The 15,264-nt window shown below is 41.8% G+C and overlaps 1 protein-coding gene across 1 annotated transcript in view; it reads left to right on the top strand.

Annotated features, from left to right (window-relative positions):
- The first annotated feature begins 8,201 nt into the window (after positions 1-8,201).
- LOC132797690 (large ribosomal subunit protein uL16) overlaps positions 8,202-15,264 on the top strand; it is an 88,658-nt gene continuing 81,595 nt past the window's right edge. The window contains exon 1 of the mRNA XM_060809445.1: positions 8,202-8,209. The gene's annotated coding sequence lies outside the window, so the exon portion shown is untranslated. The remainder of the gene's footprint in view (positions 8,210-15,264) is intronic.

Here is a 15,264-nt window from a genome sequence, read left to right as displayed (position 1 = left end):
TAAATAGTATTATTGCTATAATATATCTTTCTAAGGGAAATCTATATTGTAATAACAAAATTGAAAAAATAAATGACGAAACAAATGCTCAAGAGACATTAGGCATTCTGCAAAGTTCAGATGAGTCTTTTGACATTGTTCAAAATAAAGCAAGGAAAACATTTTCCTTATTTTAAGTATCTGATCATGAATCATCGCCATAAAGTGACGCTGATGATCAACTCAAAGCAAAATGCGCAAAAAAGAAAGTCAAAAAGAGCAGACGTTCAAACACGTCGGTATCTTCAAAGACAAACACAAAAAAACAAATCAAGTCATTCATTTAATGAAATAAATGGAAAAACTTGGACAATCTGGAACAACAAATTGATGAAGACATAATAACAAAGCATTCTAAAATTCAAACGTGTTTTCCCTTTAGAACAGATATCAAAGAACGTTGAATGATGATGCAATATACTGTAAACAATATCCTTATCCGCATTCAGTCAACAATTTTGTTAACAAGGAAATTAATAGGATGTTAGCAAAAAACATAATTAGACCCAGTAAAGGCCCTACAATTCTCCAGTATGGGTAGTAGGAAAGAAAGGCTTTAACGAAGACGGTACTCCAAAAAATCGGTTAGTAATCGAATTCCAAAAAACTGAACGATAATACCTTTCCGGACAGGTATTATTATCTAACCTTGGAAAAGCACGATTCTTTTCAACAATAGATTTAGAATCAGGTTTTCATCACATTTTGATGAAAAACGAAGACATTGAAAAAACAGCATTTTCCATTAACAATGGAAAATGTGAATTTCTCCGACTACCATTCGGATTAACAAATGCACCAAGAATCTTCCAGTGAGCAATGGATGATATCTTACGAGATAAAATCGGCAAATCATGACACATTCACATAGACGACATAATAGTATTTTCAGAAACCACCAAACAACATTCGGATGATTTACAAGAAATCATTGAAATCTTATTCAATGCAAAATGAAAATTTGCTTAGAGAAGTCTAAATTTTTCCGAAATGAAATGGAATTTCTTTCCCACAAAATTATAAAAAGAGACCCTCAGAAGGTCAAAACAATAGTAGATTTCCCTCCGCCTAGCAATATAAGAGAACTACGAGGTTTATTAGGACAACAACTATGCAGCAATAGCTAAACCAATAACCAAATATTTACAAGGCCATAATGGAAAAGTAACAAAACATATCTCAGGGAACACAGAAATAACACTTGACGAAGAGGCAATACAAGCATTTCAAAACTTGAAATCCCAGTTAATCACAAAAGTTGAATTAACACAGCCAGACTATTTTGCTATAGGAGCCGTACTTCCCCAAGATAATAAGCCAATTACCTTAATCTACAAAACTTTGAATAAAACAGAAAGAAATTATGCAACCAGCGAAAGGGTATTATATGCCATTGTCTGGGGATTAAAAAATCTCAGAAATTACTTGTATGAGTAACCAATCTAGAAATCCATACAGATCATCAACCTCTTTCTTTCGCAGTAACTGCACGTAATCCTAATTCAAAAATAAAAAAATTGGCATGCATTTATTGAAGAATTCTAACAAACGAAATTATTGAGGCATTGTCCGATATTGAAACAGTACATTCCGCTGACAGCAGTAATTAAATTATAATAGAGGAAACTAATAAACCTTTAAACCAATTTAAACAAGAATTGCTTATTGCAAAAAATAGATTCACAATCCATGAGAAATACTTAGTATTTAATAAATAAGGCCCATTTTAGAATACGATACAGTCGATAATTTGATTGCCATTTTGAAAGAATTCCTCCAACCAAATCTTACAACAGGTATTCATTGTACTCCCGAAGATTTGTATGAAATTCAAAATATTATTAAAAACACTTTTACAAATAAATTCCTTTATACAAGAAAATTCGTTCAAGATATAGAAAACAAAGATGATCAAGAAATAATTATAGAAGAAACACATGCTCGAGCACATAGAAGATTCGATGAAAATTTTAACAAATTCTTTAATATTACTATTGGTCAACTTTGTAAAAGAAACTTCAACAATATATTCGTTATTGTGAAATTTGTAACAAAAATAAATATAACAGGCACCCCAAGTTAATATCGATATCTAAAGCACCCATTCCAGAACGAGAAGGAGAACAATTGCACATTGACATTTTTTACGCAGAAAAATTATCATTCATAACTTGCGTAGATGCATATTCAAAATTTCTAGTAGTGAAACAAATAGAAAACAAATCTAACATGGAAAATAAAGTACTAGAATTACTCCAAGTTTTTCCGTTTGCAAAATCAGTTAGGATGGATAATGAACCCAGTTTTTCATCAGCCCAATTTAAATCAGCTATGAATCGCGCAGGCTAAACAATTTATTTCGAGGACCCCAGACATATCTATGTCGTTAATCTACAAATGGTCAAGTAGATAGAGTTCATTCAACATTAATTGAAATTTCTCGTTGCATTCAAGAGGAATTTAAAATAATGGATCCTTCCGAGGTCATATACAGAGCGGCAAAAGAATACAATAATACTATTCAATCAACAAACCAGCAAAAACCATCTGACGAATTGTTTAATATAACACAACATGACAATTTACCAGCCAATCTTCAAACAGCTCAAGACAAAATGTTAGAATACCGTAATGAAAAAAGAACACCCAAAAATTATCATGTTGAAGAAGTAATTTACGAAAAAAAACATGGTGAAAGGAATAATCTAAAAGCCAGATATAAAAAACAAGTTGTTAAAGAAGACTTGGGAAATAAAGTAATAACAAATAACAGAGTGGGAATAATTCATATCGATAACATAAAATTTAAAATATATTATTTTTACATATTTCATATATATTTTTATATATATATATATTTTTATATATATATTTTTTTATATATGTCGGGTTATTATTATTTTCTTCCATATTAAATTACGCGGATTGTATACGGCGAATAAACTTGATTACGCCACTGCCAACTTAGAAGTGTTCGCCAACCTTTTTGCATACCGAAAATGCTCTTCAGAAAAGCTGCAACGAACATACTTCTATCTCTGTCTCTCGCAGTGGCTCAAGCATACACGCACAACAATCGTAGTGTGTATCTCTCTTTCGAACCTCTAACCTCACGCAACATCTCTCTCTCATGTTCGCATAGAACTATTCTGACCATCTAGCGAATAGAAGGATCAAAGCGTACTAACAAACAACCGTTATAGTGTAGAGACAAGAAATGTCACTTGGTACGCGTATTTGATTTAAGTCTTTTACACTGACTACCATAATTTAAGATCCGACACGGCCATTCTGACAATTACACGTCCTCGTGTACTGTAACCTTAATATTACGAATATGACTTATAAATCCGTGATTATAGCTTGTGTTTTCTTTTACTCATCAATTTCAAATACCATTTATTTATTCGATATATTGCCTTACACTTAACATTTTCTCTTATTTCATAGTCTTTCTATTTTTTACATTCTACGCAACATTATAAACAAATTTCAATTCTTTTTCTCATTACATAATCAAATTTATGTTAACATTAGGTTTAGGTAGGACCGGCTGCCCCTGTACGGGGCAAAGCATAGACCAGAGGAGGTCCGTAGCTGTACCGGTAGCTTATCTACGTCTCAGAAATCGCGCAGTATGGATGCATTTTTGGCAAAAGCCAGCAGCATCCTAGGAGGTAGCCGTGAGACGTGCCGAAGATCGTTGTAGCACGGCGAATTAAGGTATTTCAACCGGAGTCGGGATAACGCTGGGCATCTACAGAGAAGATGCTCAAGTGTTTCCTTAACCCCGGGTTCGTTGCATTTCCTGCACTGATCACTGTTCGTGATGCCCAGCTTTACAGCATGGACGGCTGAAAGACAGTGACCAGTTAAAATGCCTAGCATTAGCCTGCAGTCTTTCCTTGAAAGCTGCATGACGAATTTGGTTAAGTTTTTGTTAGTAGAGGCACACATATGCCTTGCAGTTTTGCACGAGTTGGCATTACGCCAGCTCGCGTCCCACTGAAGTCTAGAGCGTACCTCAATTTCACTGCCTAGAGTTCGCAGGGATATCGGAACATTGCACATGTTACCGACATCGAGCCCCACTCCCTCTTTGGCGAGAATGTCTGCGATCTCGTTGCCATCGATGCCCTGGTGGCTTGGGATCCAATAGATACGCACGACCGCAGATGCGTTCAGCGACTCTATTGCTCTTCTGCTGTCCAGGACAACTTTGGACTTGACCACATCAGAGTGCATTGATCTTATTGCAGCCTGGCTGTCAACAAAGATGTTAATAGAGGTGTGATTACGCTGTAAACCCCGAGCCAATTCGGCAGCCTTGCCAATGGCAAAAACTTCCGCCTGGAAGATGCTGCAATGGTCTGGGAGTTTATAGGATTGTTTGGAGACCGGGTCTGGGCAGTATACGGCCGCTCCGACACCATCATCCATCTTCGACCCGTCGGTGAAGAGGTTGAGGGCTTCGGGAATGCGTAACCCTTCCCGCCAGCACTCCGGTTCCAGGAATATTGTGTTAATATGGTCAGTACTGGTAAGGGGGATAGTATAGTCCAAGTCTCTACTAATCTCCCTACCAATGGCGCTGTGACCATAGCCTAGCAGACCCAGATTGCCAGTTGCGGCAATCCGTAGGGACGATTTTGCGGCTATGGATTGCGCGTATAGGTTTAATGGTTCGACACCAGCTATTACCTCGAGGGCTTTAGTTGGCGTCGACCTGAGAGCGCCTGTGATACACAGTAGCGCTTGACGCTGTGTCCTTTCCATGATGGATAGGTACGTCCTTTTTTCAGTGGCCTGCCACCACACTAGAACACCGTAGGTGAGGATAGGGCGAACAACTGAGATGTATATCCACCGCATTAGATTAGGAGAGAGGCCCCAAGTGCAACTAAGCATCTTTTTCGCCATGTACAAGGCTCCGGTGGCCTTCTTCACCCTTTCTAACACATTGAGCTTCCATGTCAGTTTGCTGTCCAGGACCACACCTAGGTATTTTACTGCTAGGCTCGGCTTTAGCGTAGTGCAGCCTATTTTTGGGGGGGACCACGCAGGTACCTTATACCTCTTCGTGAAGAGGATAAGGTCCGTTTTGTCCGCGTTAATGCTGAGCCCGGCTGATTCGGCCCATGCTTTAACATCCCGCAAAGTAAGTTCCATTACGGAACTAACGGTGGTTGGGCATTTCCCAGTTATCAAAATGCTTATGTCGTCAGCATAGGCAATTAACTTGGGGGCCCGTCTTGTAAATTTTAGAAGTAGGCTATTTACGACCAAATTCCAAAGGAGAGGCGAGAGAACCCCACCCTGGGGAGTGCCACCTCGCACTACCTTTGTAATGGCCGCATCGCCCCACGTAGCCACCACCCGCCTGTCACAAAGAAGGCGGTTGACCCACCTGTGGATCGCTGGTGCCGTGTTAACTGAGGTAAGGCCCTTCATAATAGCATCAGTGGTGACGTTATTGAAGGCGCCTGAAATGTCAAGAAATGCACCCAAGGCATATTCTTTATAGTGTTCTGCTTTTTCGATGGAGGCTACTAGAGCATGGAGAGCAGTCTCAATGGACTTGCCCTTTGTGTACGCATGCTGATTTGGGGACAACAGATGCATTGTGTTGCTTCTGATGTGCAAATCAAGTAGCTTTTCCAATGTTTTTAGCAGGAAAGAGGTTAGGCTGATAGGCCGGAAGTCATTTGGGACCACATGACTGCATTTGCCCGCCTTGGGCAGGAAAATGACTTTCGAGGTCCTCCAAAGAGTGGGGATATGACCCCATGCGAGGCACGCCGAATAGATACCCGATAGCCACGGAACAATCGTGGGCTTGCTGGCTTGCAGCATTGCTGGCGAAAGTCCATCGAGACCGGGCGACCTGACCTTCGCAAAGGAGTCGATAGCCCAAATTATTTTGTTATCTGTAATTAGACCGGCTGGGGGTCTCATAACTGGGAGACTAGGAAAGAGCTGCCAGTCACTGTTCTCTATTCCAATACATCCGGGAATGAGTTGAGAGCAGTGCTTCAAGAGTTTCAGCACTGCTCTCCGTCCACGCTCCGTCGCCCGACTTGAGCAGACTAGGACTGGAAGGCTGCTTGGACAGCAGCTTCCTCAGTCTGGAGGTGTCTTTGATGTTATCCAGGTCCGAGCAAAAGGTTCTCCATGAAGACCTTTTGGATGATCGGATCATCTTCTTGTACGACTTCAGGAGAGACCTATACTCGTCCCAGACATATTCGTTATCCGCCTTCTTAGCAAGTTGAAACATGCTAGTAAGCTCCCCGCGTAGCGATGAGAGATCTGGGTTCCACCAGGGTGGCTTCGAACTTCTCGTCGGTCTTGAGAGCCTACAAGATTGGCGAAACGCAGAAAGTAGTCCTGCTGAGAGGACATTGACATTTGTTTCTAGGTCCTGTACCGAGTTGATGTTACCCGGCGGACCAAGAGACTTGGAGACAAGGCTAGAGAATTTCGCCCAGTTGGTATTTCGGGGATTTCTGAACGGCTGAGCCGCAGGTACCCTATTAAATGGAATGGTAAACTGAATATACTTATGATCCGAGAAGGAGGGTCTATCCAGGACCCTCCACTCTTCTACATTGGTACACTCAGTTGCAATCGTTAAGTCCAGCACATTACTGGAGGTGGGACCTACATAGGTAGATACCTCACCTCTGTTGGCTAGTCTAAGCTTATGGTTAAGGATAAAATCAAGAACTGACTCACCCCTGTCGTTGATGTCGGGACTTCCCCAGACGCTATGGTGGGCGTTGGCGTCCGTTCCGATTATAATATGCTTATTGGAGGAGCAGACCATGTCCACCAGCCTCCGCAGCTCGTCAGGTGGAGCCGGCTTGTCGTGAGCCATATAACAGGATGCCAGCAGCAAACATCCTTCACGGCTCTCCAGCACCACCACGGTTAGATCGTCATTGCTGTAATTAGGTAGTAGATGAGCTTTTAGCCCCTTTTTTACAAGGATGGCAGTTCTCGATCTACTTACCAATGTCGGGACGTATAAATCATAGTTAGGCGACTTCAGCCCAGCCACCGTGTTGCCCGACGCTATCCACGGTTCTTGGACCAAAGCCGCGTAGGCGGACGCTTCCTCCAGGGCAAGGAGTAGCTCCGCCGAAGCCGTTTTGGATTTATGGAGGTTGAGTTGCAGCACACTCATTAGAGGTTAGCAAACTCGCGGGGGGGGGTCCGTCTGCATGGACAGTTCCTCCCCCACCTCCTCCGTCTTGTCAGTCAGGCTGAGGTTCTGGGTGGCGTCGGTCACGATCTCAAGACCGAGATCTGCCTCAACCTCCCCTGACCTCAGCGTGTGTGTGTCCTGGTCGTTGGGATGACGTTTTTTGAGGCGAAGGTACACGCTCCCTAAGCCCCACGCCATCTTCCCATTGCGCTTGTATAGCAGATCCTCGGCCTCCTTGTTGATCTGAATGATCACGTGCTGCCCACCACTGGGTAAAGGTTCATCAACCTTCAGCACGGACCAATCACTCGTCGGTATGGCCGGGTTCTGCTTTTTAAGCAACTGAAGCGCCCGCTCTCCCTGAACAACTATTGGGAAAAGGACTTTCGCCTTCGGCATGGACGGAATATTATTCCTGTCCACCTCGTCCAGCTTGGCCCCCCTCCCACAGCCCGTCCAGTTTGGGTACGGTCGCTTGCAGCCACTGCAATGTTGGGTCGTCCTTGCATGTCAGGATCTTGACACCATTCAGCCAGCCAGTGCCTTCGAAAGTAGGCATTGGACTGTCTGGGACATTCTCCATCCTGACAAACAGTGCGTCGACCAGCTTACTATGGGTCAACCGCCACCGCTCTGCAGACATTTTCCCGTTAGGGTCCCTCTGTCTATGAGAGCAACGGCGAGATGCCGCCTGGCAGTTTCAGCAACCGTTGCTCTCTGTCTCGTCTTGTTCGAGTCCGTGTTGGTGGAGCCAGGTGCTCGCAGCCTCTTGCTCACTGGGGCCCCTTGCTTGGGACTCTCAGCGGACCGTTGGCGCTTGCTTGCCATGGACTCCACCTTGTTGTTGGCAGGGCCGGTAGAACCGGTCTGCACTTTAGTGTCTTTTGGAAGGGGGCTAAGTTGGTTTTCCCGCATCCACGTGTTGGCCCAGGCAAGCCTCCCTGGTCCTTGACGGACAGGTTAGCTACGCCACTAAGCCTTGCGTGAATACGGGTCGCCGCCTTATTTTTGGCCTTCTCCTTCAGCCCCCCCGTGCCCCGCTGCGCAACCTTGGAGGTGCTGACGATAGGCAGGGGTGACTGAAGAGGAAGACGTTCCCCCTCCACCGTAGAAGTTGGCGCAGCGCTCTTTTGGTCCGTGTCGGTTAAGACCACAGCACCCGCGCGCACCAACCTCGAATTTTTGGTGGCAGTGATGTTACAACTGGTGCGGCCTGCTCCCGCCGCCTCAGAGGTGTGACCGCTGGCGACACGCAGAGAGGATCTCTCCCCCCCGTGCCCGCCGGTGGTAGCAGTCACGCCTTCCACCGACGTTTGGGCTGACATCCCAGCCCGGGTTGAAATGTTTAATAAGTCCATTCTGAGACCATTGTTGGCTAATTTTGTTCTTGGGAGCCCCCCATAGCGTTTTCAGTCTGACCGCCAGACACCTCGTACCATGGATTCTGCTACTTATCTTCAGGCAGATGCCCGAAAGATAAGGAACAGAGTCCTCAGCTAGGATCTGCAGTTCCTGAAATATCGACGTATAGTAGAGATCTGCTACCCGTTGACAATGAGGTAATACAGATCCTACCCAGCCAGCACCCTCGGGGAGGGTTCAGCAGAGGATTTTTGCCAGCCTTATGTTAACATTAAATTCATTACATTTGCTTCTCAACAATTCAAAATTCGACTCTAGTTATCGTCACTATGATTTCCTTTTGATTAAGAGCATAGTCCCGTCAAGAGCGCCACACGCCATGTTCCAACTTTCGTCTTTCACTTGTGCTTGCCCAATGACGTAGATAGTTCAAATCTCAAAACCATATCTTTAACTCATCTCAATCAAATATTGTCACATCAACCATGCATAAACTTTGCATCCGCCAGGTTATTTCCATTCGAATTCTCAAACACATCCGCCATTCACAAACATTTTCTCATCGAAGTCTATTGCAACTTCATTTCAACCATTCCATACTCTTTATGGATATTTTGTTAATCACATAACATATCCTCTCACACGGATATATTATAACCATTTCAACAATTCTCAGGCGGGCACTCCAATTCACTCGGAACATAACCATCTGGCATCTTTCTCAAATCTTCATGACAATATTTATAAGTTCTCTGATTATGTAATGACTTCAAGATATATCTATCTCCTTCTAAAACTTCACTAACCAAAAACGGTCCTTTAAACTTTGCATCCAATTTAGTTTGATGCCGTTCTTCGTTTTTCAGTAAAACAAAATCTCCAACTTTATGTCGTTCAACTGCTGCTTTATTTTTATCGAACCTTATTTTGTCGTAACTAGCTTGATTATTCATATTTATAATTGCCCTATCTCTAGCATTAACTTTATCTACCTCCATCTCTGTATCATACGGTGGAATCAAGCCCAAAGGACGAGCCTCCTTGCCGACAAGCAACTCTAGGGGACTTGCCTTGGTTGCACTACTAACTGTGCAATTCAAGGCAAGTTGTACCTCACCTAAAGCATCTTGCCAAGATCGGTGACTTGATTCAACCGCAGACAGTAGATTCTTCAGTGTACTCATCACACGTTCAACTTGACCGTTTGCACGGCTTCCTCCTGTAGCTATAAGATGAAGCTTAATCTTCTGTGATGTACAAAATTCTGAAAATTTCCCACTAGTAAAACATCTACCCTGATCAGCTATTATACGCTGCGGTATTCCGAACAAAGAAATAGATGATTTCATTGCCTGAATACAATTGTCAGAATCTAATCTTAGAGTATGGAACAAATAAACAAATTTTGTTAAAGCATCAATTTGTACTATCACATATTCCTTAAGATCATTCTTCCCACTTAATTTTCCAGTAATGTCGATATGCACCTTGTGCCATGGCACACTCACTTTTGGAATTGGATGTAACTCGGCTTGTATCTTTCCAGATGAACCCTTAACAGTTTTATATGTAATGCAGCTATCGACAAACTTTCTAACATATTTATTCATTTTAGCAAACCAATAATATTGATAAGTCTTGTCAAGAGTCTTTTTCCATCCCAAATGCATGATGGACTCGTGCACTTGATTTATTACTGACCATCGAAATGCATGGGGCACTACTGGCAAACAACGGGTTCTTCCATTTCTCTGAACTTTACGAAACAAAACACCTTTTCTCAACTCATAAGTCTGTGCAACATCATCTGTCAACTTTTTAGAGTTAAGTTTGTTAATGATATCAGTGATTTCAGAATCCTGGCGCTGTTCAGCAGCAAGCCAGTCACTTGAGATTTCTGCTAAGTTTACACGCTTTTCAGGGACTAAAGACTTTTCAACTTTGGTTGCTTCCTGAATATGATTTATCGATAAAAAATCCACATGCGCCATGCGCTTTCCTTCTCTATATTCGATTTTGAAATCAAACGACTGCAAGTACGCCCACCAACGATGCACTCTTGGTGTTAGCTCAATCTTCGTCCGCGATGATTTAAGAGAATTACAATCAGTATACACTACAAACGTACGACCGACTAAGTAATGACGGAACTGTTTAACGGATTCTACCACTGCCAAGGTTTCTAATTCGCAGGGGAAGTAGTTTTACTAAAATACTCTATTACATGAGGACTACCATTGATTCGATGCATTAACATTGCACCATAACCGTAAGAGCTAGCATCTGTGTGTAACTCTATTGGATGTTGTGGATCAAAAATAACAAGTACAGGCTCATTTATAAGGATAGCAATAATATTTTTTCTAATATCTTCCAACTCGCTATTCCAATTAAACACACTTTTACTCGAAGATAAGGAATATATCGGTTTCATAATCTGTGAGAACCGAGGCACGAATTTTCGAAAATAAGACGCCAATCCTATAAACTGTCTTACGCTACGAACGGTTTGCGGTGGTGGCAAGGAATTCAACGCAAGAATTTTTCGCGGATTAGGCCTTAACTCTCCAGCTCGTACCCCAAGTATTGTACAGTAGTTTTTATGAATCCACATTTTGCTATGTTAAAAGAGAATCCCGCTGCAGTCAATACATCCAAAACAATTCTCAATCTTTGCATACCTAATTCTATGGTAGATGACACCACCATTATATCATCCATATAGACTATTACATAAGAATATGCAAGATTTCCCAATGCGTTTATAATAGCTCTCTGGAAAACAGACGGGGCGTTCTTGAGGCCAAATGGCATTGTCAGATACTCATAGTGCCCATCAGGTGTAACGAACGCGGTATATTCAACAGAATCGGGATGAATGGGTATCTGATGGTATCCACTAGCCATATCCAGACAAGTAAAATATTTTGCACCCGCTAGTCTAGCAATCTGATCGTTAATAAGTGGTAAGGGATATCTGTCCGAAACAGTATTGTTGTTCAGTTCACGATAGTCAACGCAAAGTCGATCGGATCCGTTCTTCTTTTTAACCAAGAGTATAGGACTAGCATAGGGAGAACAACTAGGTCGAATAATGTTACAGTTTAACAATTCCGTTATCCTTTCACGTACAATTTCTTTTTCATTTGGACTTAAACGATATGGACGCCGCTGCACAGTTTTGTTTGGATCAATTAATCTAATAGTCATTTCACCCGTGTTAACCTTTGTGCAAGGGATTCCATCAATAAATGCAGCTGAATAGTCTTCAAGTAATTTAATTAAGTTTTCATTGTCATTACCAATCATTTCAGTATCAACATTAAGTAACAAGGCAGATGGCTCAGATACTTTGCAAACGTTTACAGATTTAGACTTAACAAATTCAAATTTATCAGGTTTCAAGATGATTTCGTATCCCTGACTAAGGATTTCCCTACCAATTACAATATCATTTGTGAGATACTTATCTGCTATGATGTGAAACAGTATTTCTACATTATTTCCATTAATAATACATTTACATAGTTTTTGTAGCTTACTGGAAATGCCAGCGTCGCCAATACCTCGTATTATGACAATATTATTAATAAGTTTGCCATCAAATTTACCGGCAACACTACTTCGAATAAGCGAGCATTCTGCTCCAGAGTCAAAGCAAATAGGAAAGATCTCACCCTGATGTGTCAAAACTCCTTTTGGCTCAGCCACAAAACATTGATTACATTTCTTCTCAGTAACTGCTCCAGATTTAGCTGCATTGTTCGTGCACCGATTCGCAAGATGCCCAAGTTGTCCACACCGGTAACAGGTCACATTCTGCAAATCGCGATGCTGTTTATTCTCCGATCCAGACCGCTTTAATTTACACTCCGCCATTTTATGTCCTGGTTTCTTGCATAAGTGGCACACAATTTTGGCTCGCTTGCTGTCGCCGCTATTACCATCAGTACTTCCAGCACTACGCTTTTTGTCAAATGTAAATGCTTTCAGTTCCATCTGGAGTTGACTTCTAGTTTGTACATTTGACGAGAACACCATACGCTGCAAACGGTTGTCAAAATTGGCCATGTGCGCAAGTACGGTGGATACAGCTATTTCCTCGACGTTCATATTGCGCCATTTTGTGGTCAATGACGTCACCATACGGCTTGCGTACACTGCAGGGCACTCATTGTAGCCTGGACGGCTGTTCAGCATATTCAGGAACATAGCTGCCGACGTTTCCTTAATCTCGAAACGCTGTAGAAACAGTTCTTTAAACTGCTCCCAATTAATGCCGGGATAGCAGATCTGTGCAAGCCACGCCGAAGCACTGCCTTGCATGCAACTACTCAACATCATGATAAGTGCGCTGCCATTAATCTGCTGTTCGTCCATAATAATGCTTGCCGTTGCACACCATTGAGTCGCATCAGCTCCAGTTACATCTGGGTTAAATTTTGGCAAAACCACTTGATTTTGTGGACGCACAGACGCTTGCATTGCTTTACACATTTCGACGAAATTACGATTTTGGAGTTCCATAATGGTACGCCACTGATCTTCAGAAAATGCAGGAGTTGGCACTGATCCCACTTCTGATGTCGGGTTATTATTATTTTCTTCCATATTAAATTACGCGGATTGTATACGGCGAATAAACTTGATTACGCCACTGCCAACTTAGAAGTGTTCGCCAACCTTTTTGCATACCGAAAATGCTCTTCAGAAAAGCTGCAACGAACATACTTCTATCTCTGTCTCTCGCAGTGGCTCAAGCATACACGCACAACAATCGTAGTGTGTATCTCTCTTTCGAACCTCTAACCTCACGCAACATCTCTCTCTCATGTTCGCATCGAACTATTCTGACCATCTGGCGAATAGAAGGATCAAAGCGTACTAACAAACAACCGTTATAGTGTAGAGACAAGAAATGTCACTTGGTACGCGTATTTGATTTAAGTCTTTTACACTGACTACCATAATTTAAGATCCGACATATATATTTTTTTTTTTATTTACTACCGATTTGTGGTTCGGAAATTATAGCGTGCCCCGCTAGTACAGACTCTACGATTTCAAACACTTCCGATCGTTACACACTACACTCTTTCATATCGTTTTTGCCGCTTAATTTACCGCTAATGTTTATACATACATATGTATAGTATACCATGGAATTTTTATACCCGCTACCCATAGGGTAGAAAGGTATTATAACTTTGTGCCGGCAGGAAATGTATGTAACAGGTAGAACGATGCATCTCCGATCCTATAAAGTATATATATTCTTGATCAGCGTCAACAGTCGAGACGATCTAGCCATGTCCGTCTGTTTGTCTGTCCGTCTGTGTGTCTGACCGTATGAACACCTAGATCTCAGAGACTATAAGAGATAGAGCTATAATTTTTTTTCGACAGCATTTGTTATGTTTGCACGCAGATCAAGTTTATTTCAAATTTTTGCCACGCCCACTTCCGCCCCCGCAAATCAAAAAAATCGAATAACAAGCGTAATTTTAAAGCTAGAGTTGCGAGTTTTGGTGTATACAATAATTATTATAGTACTAGTTATGATTCCTGAAAATTTCGTTGCGATCAGATAAAAATTGTCGAAGTTATTAAAGAAATACTTTTGTATGGGCAGGGGTCTTATTTGCCTTGGCTGACAATCTGGTATATTGTGCCGTCTATGGTATATTTTGAATGCGGTACTATATCGATATACCAAACATACCATTTGGTATATTTTTAGTATTCTGTATATTTTGAGAAAAATACCGCAAAATATATTTCTTTTATTCAAAATGGGTAGCGGGTATCTCACAGTCGAGTACACTCGACTGTAGCTTTTTTTGTTGGAATAGGAACCAATATTGCTCATAAACTTTGTCAAGGGTCTTCTGCCAACCAAGATGCATTATGGTCTCGTGGACATTATTAATGACGGACCATCCAAAGGCGCGAGTCATAACAGGCAAACAGCGTGTTTTGCCATTTCTTTGTATATTACATTATAATAATCCGCTTCTCATCTCGTAAGTTCTTGCTAAATCATCTGACATTTCACCTGAATTTAGATGTGCCACAATACTAACTATATCTTGATCGCGTTGTTGTTTAGCGATTAGCCAATTGTCTGTAATTTCGGCTAAGTCTACTCGCACCTCAGTTACTTTGTTTACATCAATAGATTTACTTGGAATTCAATTACGGGACAGGAAATCTACATGTGCCATCTGGCTTTCCTTGCGGTACTCAACATCGAAATCAAATGATTGTAAGCCCAGCAATGGTGTACTCTGGGCGTTAATTCGAGTTACAATCTGTATGCACTACAAATTTCCTACAATGCAGATAGTGGCGGAAATCTTTCACAGCATTGTACACCGCCAGCGTTTCCAACTCACAAGAATGATATTTGGATTCAGCTGCAGTAGTACGCTCACTGTAATACTCTACCACCCCGCACTTGCCATCAATTTTATGCACCAGCATTGCACCATATCCATCTGCACTAGCATCAGTGTGAAGTTCCATTGGGTAGTTTGGATCAAATGCTTGAATGATATTTTGGAGTATCTGTCCATGCTCCTTGTTCCAAATAAAATTACTACTTTTAGATGTTATAATAACATATATAACGGTCTCATTTGCTCAGAGAAATGTGA

This window comes from Drosophila nasuta, unplaced genomic scaffold, assembly GCF_023558535.2.
Source record: "Drosophila nasuta strain 15112-1781.00 unplaced genomic scaffold, ASM2355853v1 ctg16_pilon, whole genome shotgun sequence".
NCBI classification, from domain to species: Eukaryota; Metazoa; Arthropoda; class Insecta; order Diptera; family Drosophilidae; genus Drosophila; species Drosophila nasuta.
The sequence above is the reverse complement of the archived record's forward strand: the minus strand, read 5'-3'. Positions and strand labels throughout refer to the sequence as shown.